We start from the raw sequence: 14972 nt of genomic DNA on the forward strand, positions 1-14972 counted from the left end.
TGTGTTTCCACTTTCCAAAGAAGGCAACAATGAGTCAGCCCTAGATAATCACTGAAGCCTTGACTCCAGCGTGCTGTGAATAATCCACAGTTAGAAATCAAGGAGTATGGAATGCTTTTCTCTATAGTGGTAGGTGTGTTGCTAAGAGTGGGGGTGAAGGGGAGAACATGACAAGGACTCTCTTGCATCTCAGTGAGTCTTGACTGTTGGAGTGGCCTATTGACACTGCTGGCAGCTGATACAGATTGAAGTACTTTGTGAGCCACTCTGCCTTGCCTGACGGGGACTTCAGCTCTACTCAGCGCTGCTAAGGCAGCAGCAAGAGTGTGATGTCTGGTTTTGGTCACAGCACTTCAACAAAGATGGGAGCCAAATGGAGAGAGTTCAGAGAGGTAATAAGAACGAAGAGAAGTGTAGAAAACATAACCTGAGGTAACAACTTTCCCTAGAAGAGAGAAAACAGAAAATAAAGTCCATGAACTGTCTTCAAAAACGTAAGCAGTTACTGCAAATAGAGAATATATCCTTTGGGGAAGGAAAAGCAGTAGCAGATTTAAACAGAATCAAGGGTACACTACATTTTCCTCAGGGTTCAGAGCAGTTACACCTTCTGGTTTTAGCTGGACATGAATCACTGCACTGCTTAAATATAATCTCAATATTTTATTCCTAATTATCCTATGTGCATTTTTCTCTGTTGCCTTGGAAAAGTAACACATACAGTCAAAATACTGCTAACAAGTTCAGTGTTTACCAGTACCTTATTTTCTGTATACCTCAGTTTACAGCATTCCTACCTACTTCATACAGTTGTGAGACCTACTGAAACACCTGCTAAGCTATTTGAAAAGTGCAAGTGTGAATAGCATAATTTTATTAATACATAATGAGATTGTGTGCATTTATTAATAGCATATCTCAATATATGTTTAATAGTGGTTTTTTATATATTATTAACAGAACCAACAAAAAATGAGAAAAATGAGGCCCCAAACTGTGACCCTGCTTTCATCAGAAATTTTTCAGTCTGGCATCTTATAGTCATCTATAATTACACAAAGCTGACAAAAAAGTTGTTGGGATTGTATTCTAATAACCGAGGAAAGAGACAGGGTCACTAGAGTCATGCAGTCATCTCAACAGACCAACATCAATAACCTACTTTTCTAAAAGAGAAATGTAGTCAATAAAACATAAAAGAAAAGCATTTAAAAAATTTAAAAGCTTTTCTAAACACAGAAAGTCCATATTATGACAGCAACTGGCCACTCCAGGATGCACATTATCAAAGCATGAAAGCACTGCTGAGGTGACTGAAGTCACTCTGCCTTTAGTCTTGCTTCTCCCAGCACACCCAAGGCACACATTAATGGCTTAATGTGTTATTGCCTAATTAAATGATTGAATGCCTCGCATGTAAAAGACAATCTGTTAAGTGGTAGGTTCTGGCACGCCTCACCCTGAAAACACATTAAAACCTCTTGCCATCTGAAAGGGAAAGAGATGAGGGCACAAACATTTGGATCTACACTATACAAAATGAATCCAATAAAAAGTGTCAAAATTTAATGACAGTGACGGTGAGTGCACAAAATCATGAACTTGCTTTCAATCCATCAGAAGGGAATGAGGAAACAAAAAACAAAAAAGCCTGGATTCATTGTAAACCAGGTGGCAAATGCCTTCTAAATCACTTGCATGCAGTATCTGTGATGTTTTCTGGAAATACATGCCAACACAGAGGTAAAACCTTTGTACCAGGAATTTCCAGGTGCATGTTTTTACTAATAAAATCATTGCTGTTTGTGGTCTGACTACATATGCTACACAGAACACCAAAAATACTCCATAGCTATACCTTAGTGAAATTGTCTTGCACTTTAAGGGTGGATTAGCATCATCTAGAGATTGCTAAGGCTAAGAAAACTGCATTAGCTCCTTTTAAGTACAGAAAACCTAAACTCAGTCCACACCACAAAAGATTACTAGGAGGTATTGCTTAAAACTGGGCTTAATCAAAAAGAAAAAGGGCTAAATGGCCCAGTTCATCACCTGGTTCTCCTAACTTCCACAATTCTTGTGTTTCAGGGGCAAAATTGAAATGGGATTGCTTAAAGCAGAGCACAGCCCTAAATCTTGTCAACTGTACAGAAAACCACTCTGTTGCTGCCTTTGGAAACTTCATTGGAAGTCCCATTGGAAACTTCAAAAAAACTACATGCAGTGCTAAAAGAGAAATCAGAGGAATCCTTGAACCTGATCCATCAAAAGTCACAGAAGCAGCAGAAACCCAGCCACTAGCAAATATTTTTCTTTGAAGCAAAGCTCAAAAGAGACAGTGCCCAAAGTAACAGTGCATGCGTTCAGGTGAGATACTTAAACCATAAGCAAACTTTATTTTAGAGTATTTTCCTAAAGACAAGAGCTTGAGGATGACATTGACTTTAGGCAGAAAATGCTGTAACAAACACCTGAGAACCCTGGAATCCATACAGTTGTGGATGTCCCAGAAGCCAGGGAGCTGAGCAGCAGGATTGCCAGGCAGCACTGCAAAGAAAACTGCATTTCTGCCAGCATGAAGCTGAGCTTCACTGCTAAAAATTGCCTTCTGCTATACTCTGCTTTTAAAGACAGGATCACAAGGAATTTCTGCCTACCTGGACATAGCAAACTCCCAGTCTGGCTGTAAGAACAGGATACCTCAGTTCAGCTGCTCCCTCAGGCAGAGGGAGCTCAGTGTGTCACACCCCAAGAGAAGCCCCTGACTGGAGATAGGCCTGGAACAGGAGACCCTTCTCTCCATCTAAGCCACTTCACTAACAAAGCTGACATTGTGGTTGGTTGCATTGTTGTTTTAATTTGTAGAATAACATGTTACAGAGGATGGATTGCTCAATGAGCAGAGGAGCATTACAAACTCCTAAGCCCAAAATGCAGCCATTGCCACACAGGCACTCACATCCCAGCACCCTTGAACATCATAGAAAGGCTTGGGTTGGAAGGGATCTTAGAAGTCATTGATTTCCAAAGCCACTTCCACTAGGCCAGGTTACTCAATGCCCCATCTAAACCAGCCTTGAACACCTCCGGGGATGGGCATCCACAGGAGAATCTCAAGATATTAGGGGTTTAGATTTTGGGGTTTGATGTGAAGAAACACATCAAAGATTTGTAGCTGTAGATTGTTCTGTAATGCTCTGGGTTTAACATACAGAAGCTCCTTTCCAACAGTTACAATTATGACTGCTATGAATTACAGCCTAAAGTTTCACTCAGACAGTGAAGGCCAAGCATATGTGCAATGTTATACTCCTGAAAGGCATGTCATCATCTGAGCATGACAGGAATGCCCTAACATGACTCACCTTCCCTGATTATGATCATCAGTGAAAGCTGCTAAATTTGGCAAGTGTGAGTCATCTTGGAGGCTATAAATATATAAAGAATTGATTGTCAGTCTTTGTAGTCTCCTTGAGTTTAAAGTATTGAAGCAATGGTCTGCTCTCTCAATGAGCTGCTGAGTTTACAGGGAAGGTAAAATATATGTGCTTACCTGAGAAGGTCACATTTTCATGAGGGGAAATAAGAAGGGGAGAAATTTAAAGGAAGTAGAGGTTTTTCCATTTCCCCAATCCCTTTCTTCAAAATCAGATATCCCCATAGCATTCATGATAGACTTTTGTCTCATCTGTTTTCAAAACACTAGACTTCATTATCTTCTCCCAGAACAGTCACATGTGCTTATATTTACTATAAGAAAATATTGGAGTTTGTCTAACTTGGAGTTTGAAGCAGTTTAAATTCACAATTTCTTATCTTGTCAGTACAGCATGTAGAAAATAGTTTCTCCTGGTTCTGCAACTTTTTCATCTCTTTGAAGACCAGTTCCCCTTGGCATTTGTTGTAGATTAAATAATTCCAAATTCTTCAATATTTAGTAATAAAAGTTTATTCTGTCATTACCAGACTCATGTTTTTTCAATGAACTTCTTACGTTTTGATGCCTCCCTAGCAGTTTATCAAGGATTCCAGCACAGCCTTCCTCACACCAAGTGAGGACTTCCAAAAATACTTCCAGTATTTTTTTACTGTGCTTCTCATCCTTACTTAGCCTGTTGTTTCCAAATGTGGGGTTTTATCACTTTCTGTACCTGCCTTCCTCTGGTATCCTGTATTTCGTAATACTGAAGCTCATCCAGTGCATGGTTTCCTTTGGGTTTGTTTTTTTTTTCAGAGCAATTTTCCAATTCATTAAAATAATTTTGAATTGACACTGTCCTTCCTTATTCTGAGCATCCTTTCCAGCTTAATACTGCTTAGAAACACTACCACACCACTTCCATCACTCAGTATTTTCACTCACACAGTATTTTCCATTGAAAATACTGAGAGGTGCCAGCCCAGGACACACTGTGAATACAAAGGTTGCCAGCAAATCAGTAGCTGGAGAATTAAAACATCCTTATGCTTTCCCATAGACATTAAGAAATGGAGGGCCTTTTGCTTTGGTCATCCAAGTCGCAATCATGATTCATCAACCCACAGGTTCAACAATGTTCCTATTTGCAATTTGGTATTTGTTCAGCTTATCAAATCTCAGTTATTCTTGTAAGGCCTGCAGAACTGTGCTGGATGGATTGGCTCCTTTTTCACTGATTCACCCAAAAAGTAGACTATTTAGCAGTATTATTAAAAATATAACCTCCTTAGCTGACCTCCAGCAGAAAACAAAACCAGAGGTCTTTCCATAAAAACAGCTCTGAGACAATACATCATACTCAGGCCTCTCATTGGTTTAATACCACTTAGCTTTGTCCCTGGCATAATATTATAACTAGATGTCTGGGCATGCGGCCCTTTAGAACTGCAAGTCAACCCTAATAAACTTGGACTAGTGATACAAAACAAATTGAGCTTGACTGCTGTAATGCATGCTGTTGGCATAATTTCATTCAGGGAAATCAGAAGTCTAGTGGATTGGTCAAGGTCATTGCTGTGATGATGCTCCCTTCCTTCATGCCCCTGCTGTTTAAGGGATGCGTGCTGAGATAATGAATCAGATTAAGTATCTTGATGACACTTTTGATTATGCTCCTTCCTCAGAAAGGTTATCAGATTTTGGCTGGTGGCTGGCAATCAGCTTTGGAAAGGCAGCAAATTTCAGAGACACAAGCTGTCCCTTTTTGCTAATACAGTGACTTAACAACAGCAACATACACACTTGGGGCCAGAAGGCTTGATTATTGTAATTCTGTCCTAGCAGGACCTTTACACAGCTTGCAGGGGGTTCTGAAATGTGTACATGAGCTGGAGTAAGCATCACAAGCTTACTCAGAATTTCCTACAGCAATACCTTCACCTCAGTCAATAGAGCTGCTCCCCAGTCACTTCGCAGTGACAGAATTTGGGAAGCAAAATCCTACAGACAGAAAGCTGTCCCTGTTCCCATATATACCTCTGCTACTTGTCCAGGATCTGACACACACACAGGGAGCCAGGATGTGATATACATGTGATATACACGTGGCAGGAGTGCAGCCACTTGGTTCAGGGGGGTCGTGGTGAAAAGGCGCTGCCACCGTTCGTGCAGCTCCTCTGAGCCACCGCAGCTCCGCAGCCTCGGCACCCACGGGGGTCACAGGGTGTCACAGCGTGCCCCGGTGTGGTACAGGTAATGCTGTGACACAGGGCCACGATGAAAACCCCCTGGTTCAGGGTGCAGGCAGTGCGGTGAGTGAATGCAGGCGCAGCGAGAAAAGCGCCGCGTGTTTGGGCACTGCTCCGCTCTGAGCAACATCTTCAACATCTCAGCACTAGATGGCGGCGACCCTCACAAATTTCTAATCAACGAGAGCTTTATTCCCTAAGTGCATGCCGAACCCGTGCTTTCTCTCTTTCAAAACCACTAGAACTGCTTTCTCTTCTACAATAACAATTTCTCTTCTACATAAGAGTTTTCCGCAAAATGCCTCTGCAAACAATGAAATAGGTCTGGTTTTCAGTACAGGTATTCTGAAAAGTAAAAGTAGGTTTCACTAAAACAGCATTATGCCTTTGAAATAAAGCCTATCTGGCTGAACAGCGAATAAACATCCTCTTCTGAGCTTACATCCGATTTGTGTTTTTGTACACAAGTCTGTATGGAGAGAATGCTTGTAGTCTTCATATAGACTGATCACTTAAGCAGTTCCCCTATTTTATTTTGATGGGACTATCAGAGAAAACTCTGATGGGACCCATCAGAGAAAACTCTGCAAAGTCTTTCCTTTTCCTTCAAGTTACCATTAATTTTTCTAGATGTTTACAAAAGTCATTTCACTCAATGTATAAGGGGAAAAAAACCCACAAAACACAAAGGAAGCATACCTATATAATAGGTCTTCCATGGCTCCTCAGAAAGTCCTTTGGCCCTGTCTAGCAGACCTGCCAAATGCCACACTTGTGATATTCACTCCCTTGGCCCAGTTACACATTCCCTCCTGCCCTCTCTTGCAAGTTACAGGAGGACTGTAATTTATCCCCTGCATCAAAAGCCTGCACTGCCACTGGCATTTCACTGATCCATCAGTCAGAGGTTTGTCACACAAGGGAACCTGGGGCTGAGGAGCAGCTCTAGTACTGCAGAGGCCCAGAATTTGATACCCCTCAGCACACATGGCCTGAAGTACCTAACTGGAAGGTGCATGCATCACAGTTGCCAGCTTGTACCACAATTCCTCCACCCCATCATCTGACCTAGCATAGAAAAGGCACATCCACTTCATGAGGAAGCAGCCATGAGCCTCAGGAACTGAGTAACAACTGCTGGCCATTTTGTCTTTTTCAATCCTGTGCTAAAACTGGGGCACAGTGACACAGAACAAATCTCCTTGAGTGACAAAGGGACTGAGAAGACCCCCAGCTTTAACACAGTATTGAGATCACATCAGATCTGGAGCCAATTCAAAGTTTAGCCCTGGATACCAACTTAATAACATCAGCAAGGGTGCAAAGGTAGTTTACTCTGGTGCTGAAGCTCAGAGCATAAAGAAAACCTGCTTAGAAGAAACTCTACCTAACTCTGCATGTCAGTTCAGAACAGAGCTTACAGCACTGAGCACAAGGTACACATTGGAAATATAGGGTAAGATCTAAAACTAAGATAATAAAGTGAAAAAAATCATGCTTGTTAAAATTAATATCTGTTCTAGTTCTGAGATTTGTTTCATATATAATTATACAAAATATACATAGTAAGACTAAAAATCTAGCTTTTCAAAAATAATTCTTTTCACTGCATAGTCTTGTAATGTCACAGCTATTTAATGTTTACTCAAATTATAGTAAAAATGTAAGTAATCCAAGTTCACTATTAAGTTGATCCAATAATACCATCTGACTATCATATTTTGTAGTTTAAGGATTGATTTCTTTCATTGGTGCTTGTGTCAAAACCAAATTTGAAGCTGAAGACTGAGACTTGAGACTTTTCCTCAAAGTTTGTCGCCTAGGAAGCCTCTCCAGCCTCAATGTCTGCATAAGATGAGTTGCAAACAATTATATATACCAGAGACCTCTGCAAGTCAGAGGTCAGGCTCAGCCATGGATGGGTGATAACGTGGGCACAGCCCAGGAACACATGGAGTAAAGAGAACATAAGGCAAGGGTGCAGTGATCCTTCTTCTCTAGTGTCCACCAGCTGATCTGACACAGATGTGGCAACTCATGGGCCATGGACACAGCTCACATGGGGTCAGAGGGAAAGATTACCAGTAGCTTCCTAACAGTTCAGTCTCTGGAATTTTACAAGGTCATGTAATATGATATTTCATATCTCAATTCGTGAGGCTTTCCTCTCTCTCCACTTCACTGTAAACATCTAAGAGACTGTCTTGTCTGGGAATAGAGTCACCTTGTCTTTTGGTGGAATAAATATTTCTGAGAACTCCCTTTTCTTCTTTTTATTGACTACAGAGAGTCTATATGGGCATCTCTCTGAGGAGCCTGGATTTGGAAGAACTTGCTTAAGTCCTTTTTAATAGTGCATTTTGCCTTCAATCTCTGCAAATAAGCAGGCAAAATGTATGTATTCCCTTGTACTTTAAAGAAAAACCTAATGAATTTTAAGGGGAAATATTTACTTACCCTGAGCAGGGAAAAAATATGGGAATGATATCTGCAAGCTTCCTGTAAGATATGATGTTGCTCTTCCAGAACTGCAGCAGTGTTCATAATATATTTATCAGGAGCAGCCCAAAGTAAATAGATTTGAGTTTATCAGAAGTATTTCAGTTGTTCAAGCTATCATTAAATCAGACCAAACCCTATCAGACAATTGAAGGTCCAAGGATTGGTACCAATACTCCCGAACTGACCCCAATTGCCAAGAGTCTCAAAACCAAAATGCCACAAGTTGTGATAGTCTGAAATTGTGAGACTCTTATCCTTACAGCTTGTTCTAACCCGTGGAGCACTTCAGACTGAAGAATTATCTCAAACATAAACACTTTTATAATTGAAAAAAATCTAGTGATTTGTGTTTTAAGGTGCAAAGAAAATTTTCCATCCTAAAAACCTAATATTGCTCAATTTTTTGTTTTATACTCTATATTTTATACTCTTCAGAGTGAATAGCTTGACTCAAGTCTTGAGTCTATTTATATAAAGAGTATGTTGGCAATGTTCAGGAGAAGGTAAGATAATCTATCACTCAGCCTGCTGCAGAAGACACGTTTTTGCCACACAGCTGTTTGATCATCCAGTTAGGTACAGATCAGAGTCCTGTAGGACTGACTTGGAAGTCTAGACTCAACCCACAAATGGATTTCTGTGGATCACTTTCACTTTGTTTGGGACCCAAACACTAGCAAGATGTGCAGCTTTGGAGGGTCAGCATCCTTAGTCAGGTAAAGTTCTGCTCCCAGACACAACCAGAAAGAAGCACAGCCATGCTGAATATACATTTCAACACAGCTTATATCCAAGCATAACCTGAGTACTTTTAAAATTAGCATTATAATCTGAACCTTATGATATTTTCAAGCATATAATAATTTCAAACTGGGCCAGAAGTGGTTCAGGTTGGACATCAGGAAGAATTTGTTCACAGAAAGGGTTGTTAAACATTTAAAGGGATTTTCCAGCGAGGTGATGAAGTTGCCATCCCTGGTGGTGCTTAGAAACAACTGGAGATGGCACTTAGTGCCATGGTCTGGTTGAGAAGCTATTGGACTCAATGATCTTAGAGCTTGTTTCCAACCTAATAATTCTGTGATTCTGTGAAATTATTTCACACCCAAAGATAATTTAAAACTACTATGTTTTGGATCAGAGTACAGGCTTCAAAGTTTTTCTGACTTCCTCATACACTTAAATTCCTAAAGCTCCATTCTGAAAAAGATATTGACATAATTCAGTCAAAAGCACTGCATAGCACAGCCCACAGGTTTATCAAGGTCTGACTGCAATACCAGCCTCAGCCAAGGATGACAATGTTCCAATTCCAAATGCTGTTTTATTTTTTATAAATTATAATTGGATACCATGCCCACAATGATAAAATTGATTACTCAAAGGCTGAGTCAAATACACAGTACCTCTGTGGCTTCTAAGAAAAGGAAACTCTCCAGTCAAATTAGAACCAGATGGCAACATGGGAGATGGAAAATTCTTCTGCAAGTGTCAATTCCCATTGCTTTTCAAATCAGCTGACAAGGGACCTTCTGGCGAAACAGACTTAACCAGTTCAAATCCCCATTTTCTTTACCCATACAGTGTCCCACAACATTCCCTGGAAAAATGAAGCAAACCAATGTATGGTTTTCAAGTAAGACTATAAAACTCAAAATGTTTGATAATCTTTTTGTAAAAACTTCTTCCTTGAGTTTCTCTCACAGAACTTTATTTTCCTTGGGTTAGTCCCAACATCTCAGATTCCAAATACTTTAACATACTTAAGATTCAACTCTTCTCTGTTTAAGTTACAGTATCATCAATATATTTCTCAGTTGTATTTCATAGGAGATTTGCAATACAGTTTCACAAGAGAACATCAGTACTTTCAAGAGTGAAGACTACGAACTGTTGAAAAAAAAACTACCTAAACTAAGGTAAGTAGGAAAGCAAAACATTGAAAGGAGAAAAGCTTGATTAAATTAATTTCCTTTTCACTTTTTTTTTTGGTAGAAAACTGAAATATTACTCTTTGTATGGATTATTCACTGTCTACTGAAAGTATCTGTGTGGTTTCAGCCTCCCATCAGTAACTCCAACTTAATGTATGCTACAACCTGCCATGATTTGTGGCTCTGGTCTTGAGAAGAAACTCCATGATGTATCAGAATATTATCTCTTAATTGAGAACTCAGGCTGTGTGCCATTCTCATTATTTCCTAGCAGGAAATAATGCAGGATATTTTGGAGCCACTGTGAGTAGCTGTGAGGCACAGTAAGGCATTTTTCAACACAAATTTTTCAGCATTCAGTTCTAAGTCTTCTCATGGAAGATGTCCTCTTGCTACCTTCACTGCTGCTGCAAGAGACTTAAGGACCACAATTGCCTCAAAGAGTGCCAAGGCCACAGAAAGAACTTTTCATAAGATAAGCCATCACAGCTGGAACTTGAGATAAGAAATATCTGGGATATAAACTTGAGACACAAAAAATCACTGAGACATGAACTCCTATTTGCTTTGACTAAACAGTTTGGGTACCACTGCAAATTCAAGATGTTTCTTTTCATCTGTTGTCGTCATAACACTTGAAGTTACCAAGAATACCCAGTTTGCATGATGAAGTTAAAATAAAACCAGATCATCAGTTCTTACTATATCAAATCCCAGTCTGAAAGCCTTAAATCCCTCAGTGTAGTTACTTGTTTTGTCCAAATAGATGCTGTCATCCCATACCTTGTAATTGACAATGACATACTCAAAAATTTTATCAGGTACATGATATGAATGAAAAAAATCCTGTTACTTTAACAACAAATGGAACCTGTGCTGAAAGGCAGCTTTGGGCAATAATTTGAGATTTTAGTTCATTTCTTTAGCAAAATAAAATGTAAAATAAAGAGTGAGGGAAAGGGGGAATTGGGAAGAATCCATTGGTAAACACACAGTTTTAAAAAAATATAATAAAATAAGAGGAAGTCTCCAGAACTTTCAAGTTCTGATTTGTATGAAAATTCTTGAAATATTTTTTTAATATACGCAGAGAGAAAGCTTCTAGAAACATAGTAGCAAATGTGATATTGTATTTTCCATTTCACCCTCCAGTTACTCATTTAATATTCAACTTTAAAACAAAGACAAGAAAGAAGTTCAAAGGCCTTATAGTAAATTCCATCTATTCATTTTTTTCCCTTATGTTTTTTAAAGTTGTGCCTATGCATACAGCTTTTACCATATACCTTTTCCTTGCTTTTAAAACGTCATGCTGGTCAAATGCACCAGAAATTAAAACCACGTGAATTTGCCTCAGATGTAATTTGAATTCTGTCATGCTGGAGCACTCAAAACTTTGCTAGTATGGATTTATGTGTCTGAATACATAAATTTCATATGTTTCCCCATTACTCCATGAATGCCTACACTGGCATATCAAGACATATCTACCCTCTAGAAATACCCATATTGAAGTAATAGAAAAGCAAATGCAGGTTAACAAGTAATCAAGCATATGCATGATGCAGGGCACTGAGTTCCTTCAGACTGTTAGGTCATGCAGGAAAACAGATGAGTCAGAAAACCTTTCCACAATGCATCTGTCATGTTTCTTCAGGAACACATCCAAAATTCCTTAAAATATACCCAGTCACACCAAAGCATTTCTAGAGAACACAAACAGTATAAAAAAGGCAATATGTTTTAGCTTTGCATGATTGAAGGCACATTTTTAACCTATCTCCATTATTTACTGTTTCTGCAGGACTGGACTGCATCACTTTCACCCATGTGCCCATGACTGGGAGCTCGTTATCCCCATTTTTGTAAATGTTTAGCACAAAAGCTATGGATATCTTCTTCCCCATTCCAATAAAACTGAAACCCAGGGGGCTTAGCCTAAATAGCATCTGGGAATCTGGCACTAAGAATTCTAATAAGATCACATTTGATGCTGGGGAAGAACAGAACTCCTAGGTCTAACCACAGGATCTCCCTTCTCTGAGGGATACAGTACAAGCCCTGAATTTGAGTCTGCTCCAGCAAAACGCTGGATAACTGCTCTGTATCAGCAGCTGTCTGGTATGAAGTTCCTGGGAAAGGTAAAGGAGATCCTATTCCCCTCTTGACACTATGTGGGAAAGCCTCACAGGAACAGCTGTGACTACTCTAAATGCACTGACACATCATAAAAGAATTCTTTTGTACATCTGTAACATAAACAATCCATACAAGAGCTCAAAATAAAAGCAAATCTGTTTATTGAAGACATAGGAGAGCTTTCAGCCTAACCAATTCTTCTTGTTGCACCATTTTCTTAGACATTTTGAAAACCAGACAGGCAATACAAACAGTATGCCTTACAGTAGGATTCCTTTGAGTCCCAGAACAGCATGAAATGAAAAACAGTTTCATGTATGATTCTAGGATAATACCATTGCAATATTTACTATTCAGATTGCAAACTCCGAGAAGGATTCTCTAGCATGTCCTTGGTTCACACTAAGAGGAAAAAAACCGCAACCAACATAAATAATTTAAAATTCCTGGATTTGGAACATGTAATTTCCCATACAGAATAGCTTCTGGTATTCTAAGCACTGCTAGAACCAGTATGACTGGTTTAGTCTAGAACATCATGACTGACTGTTTAGCTTACATTTTTGCAAACTTCAGGCACAGAAACCTAGATAATGCAAACAAGCTGTATTCTCATACCCTCAGATATTTTGCCCATCCCAACGCTCACAGATGGCCTGGTTTACCAAGCTGCCATTTGCTAATGAGAAAATGCCAATTCCAGATCTAAAATCCTAGCCACCATCCATTTTGTGAGCATTTATGGATGACCTCCTTTCACTAACAAGGATCAGCTCATCTCTCATTCCCATCATACCAACCTATGGGGAGCCACGAGGGAAGCTGGGAGCTTGCTCTTCTTGGACTCATTCTCAGCACCTGCTGCAGCCCAAGCACACTGTCCCTTCCTGCTCCTCACCTTCAGCAGTGCTAAGCGAGAAATAATCTGTCACTTGTAAAACAGATTAGAGAAAAGTATGTGTTTTATGTAAATTGCAAGGAAAAGTCTTCAGAACTAATTGCTTGAAGTGATTGGGAATGCTGATGGAATTAGATTGCTGTAGGGATTTTTTTTCTGTTCTACAACAAGGAAAATCTTGAGTACCTGGGCTTAGTACAATATTTTGCATATCAAATAGGTACCAAATTGCCAAAGCACTAAAAACATTTGCAGTCCAGCCAAGCAGACATCTTTCCATGAAATGTGAAATAAGAAACCAACTTAACGTGAGCAAAACAAAGGCTTCTTCTTCATCTTCCTAAAGTCCTTCTTAACAAAAAATATTGACAACTTTAGGGCATGCAAGTTCCTCTAAACATTTCACTCTGTGTTGTATACTAGATGTCAACTTTCTATAGCACTAAACAGTTATCACATGATTCAGATTTTCAGGAGTGGCAGGAAATGTCACCCCTGTGCCTGGACTAGATGCTGAGTGTGGCCAGATTAAGAGCTCTGGGTTCCCATTGTTTGGTTTGGTCTGACCAGAGTTGACACTTTCAGTAAGAATAAACAAACCAGCTATATAACTGTTCTCACACTTCATTGATCAATAGTTTTCTCTTGCTGCTTTGTCACAGACCAATTATTCTCTTGGTGTCTCTCTGTCACTCCCAGTACATTTTGGATGTCTCTAGCTAGTTATATCTCATTTTGTTCCTTTGACATTTCTGATGTTATCTTCACTTGCTCATCCTATCCTTTCATAACCTTCTTTAAAATGAGACCCAGCCTGGATTGTTTGTTCCCTTCTGTACATCAGGGCAGAGTTTTCATTGTCTGGGTTTTTAATGCATCTCCTTCTTTTTTGTCTCTCCATCTCTGCCCATCATGACCCTTTCTTTTTTTATTCTTTTGTGAATAGCTATTCAGCTTTATTTGTGTTATTTAGAAATCCTGACTCTGCCACCATGTTCTGCTTCCCTTTTACTCCAACTTTGTCTGTAACACCTTTCCTTTATCTTACTTGTATTGCACTGATATATTCAAAAAATATTTGGAGTTAACTTGTTTTTTTTCTTTGAGCTAATCTTGTCATCATCTAAGTGTATTAAGCTTTTTTTGAAGCTTTTTTTCTTTCCCTTTACTGAGCTCATGACAAAACCTGGAGTGTTCATTTGATTTACAGGTAGGAAGTAATTTTTTCCTCCAGCTTGCCTCTCAGTTCACACTACTGGGACAAACCATGCTTCAAAAGCTATTTGAATCCAGCCATAGGTCCTTAGATATTTCTAAATGCTGAGTGTATTACTTATCATTGCTGGACAAAATACCATGCAGACTGTCAGTCCTTTAAGGGCTTACCTTGTTTCTTGATGTTTGTTGTGCAAGGGCTGTAAATGTGCACCCTGGTGGGGTGGTAAGGTCAGAGGGCATTTTTCATGAATCATGCAAGTCATACAGCCTTCAGCCTTCTGTTTGGAGGAAGTGCTCCTCAGAGGAGCCTGTATCTGCTGGGCCAAGCTGAGAACAGAGAGACACTAATGTGGTCCAACAAAGACCTGCTCTGTACCATACCTTGGGCAACGAAGTGCAAACAGATGCTTCAGGATTGTCATTATCTGGAAAGGATGTGCCACTCAGGGAACTCAGGCATTCTAAGCTTTCTTCAGATGTTGACCAGATATAGCACTGGGTGGTTCACTGCTGGACTGATTTATCTGTTTATCCTTGCTTTGGAGTAGACTCACAGCCTCAGTTGTGAACTTCCCATGACCACAGCTTCTAAATCTTCCTGTCCAACTCTGTCC

This window comes from Melozone crissalis, unplaced genomic scaffold, assembly GCF_028551555.1.
Source record: "Melozone crissalis strain CALT ecotype California unplaced genomic scaffold, PUWL_Pcris_2 ptg000013l_1, whole genome shotgun sequence".
Classification (NCBI taxonomy): domain Eukaryota; kingdom Metazoa; phylum Chordata; class Aves; order Passeriformes; family Passerellidae; genus Melozone; species Melozone crissalis.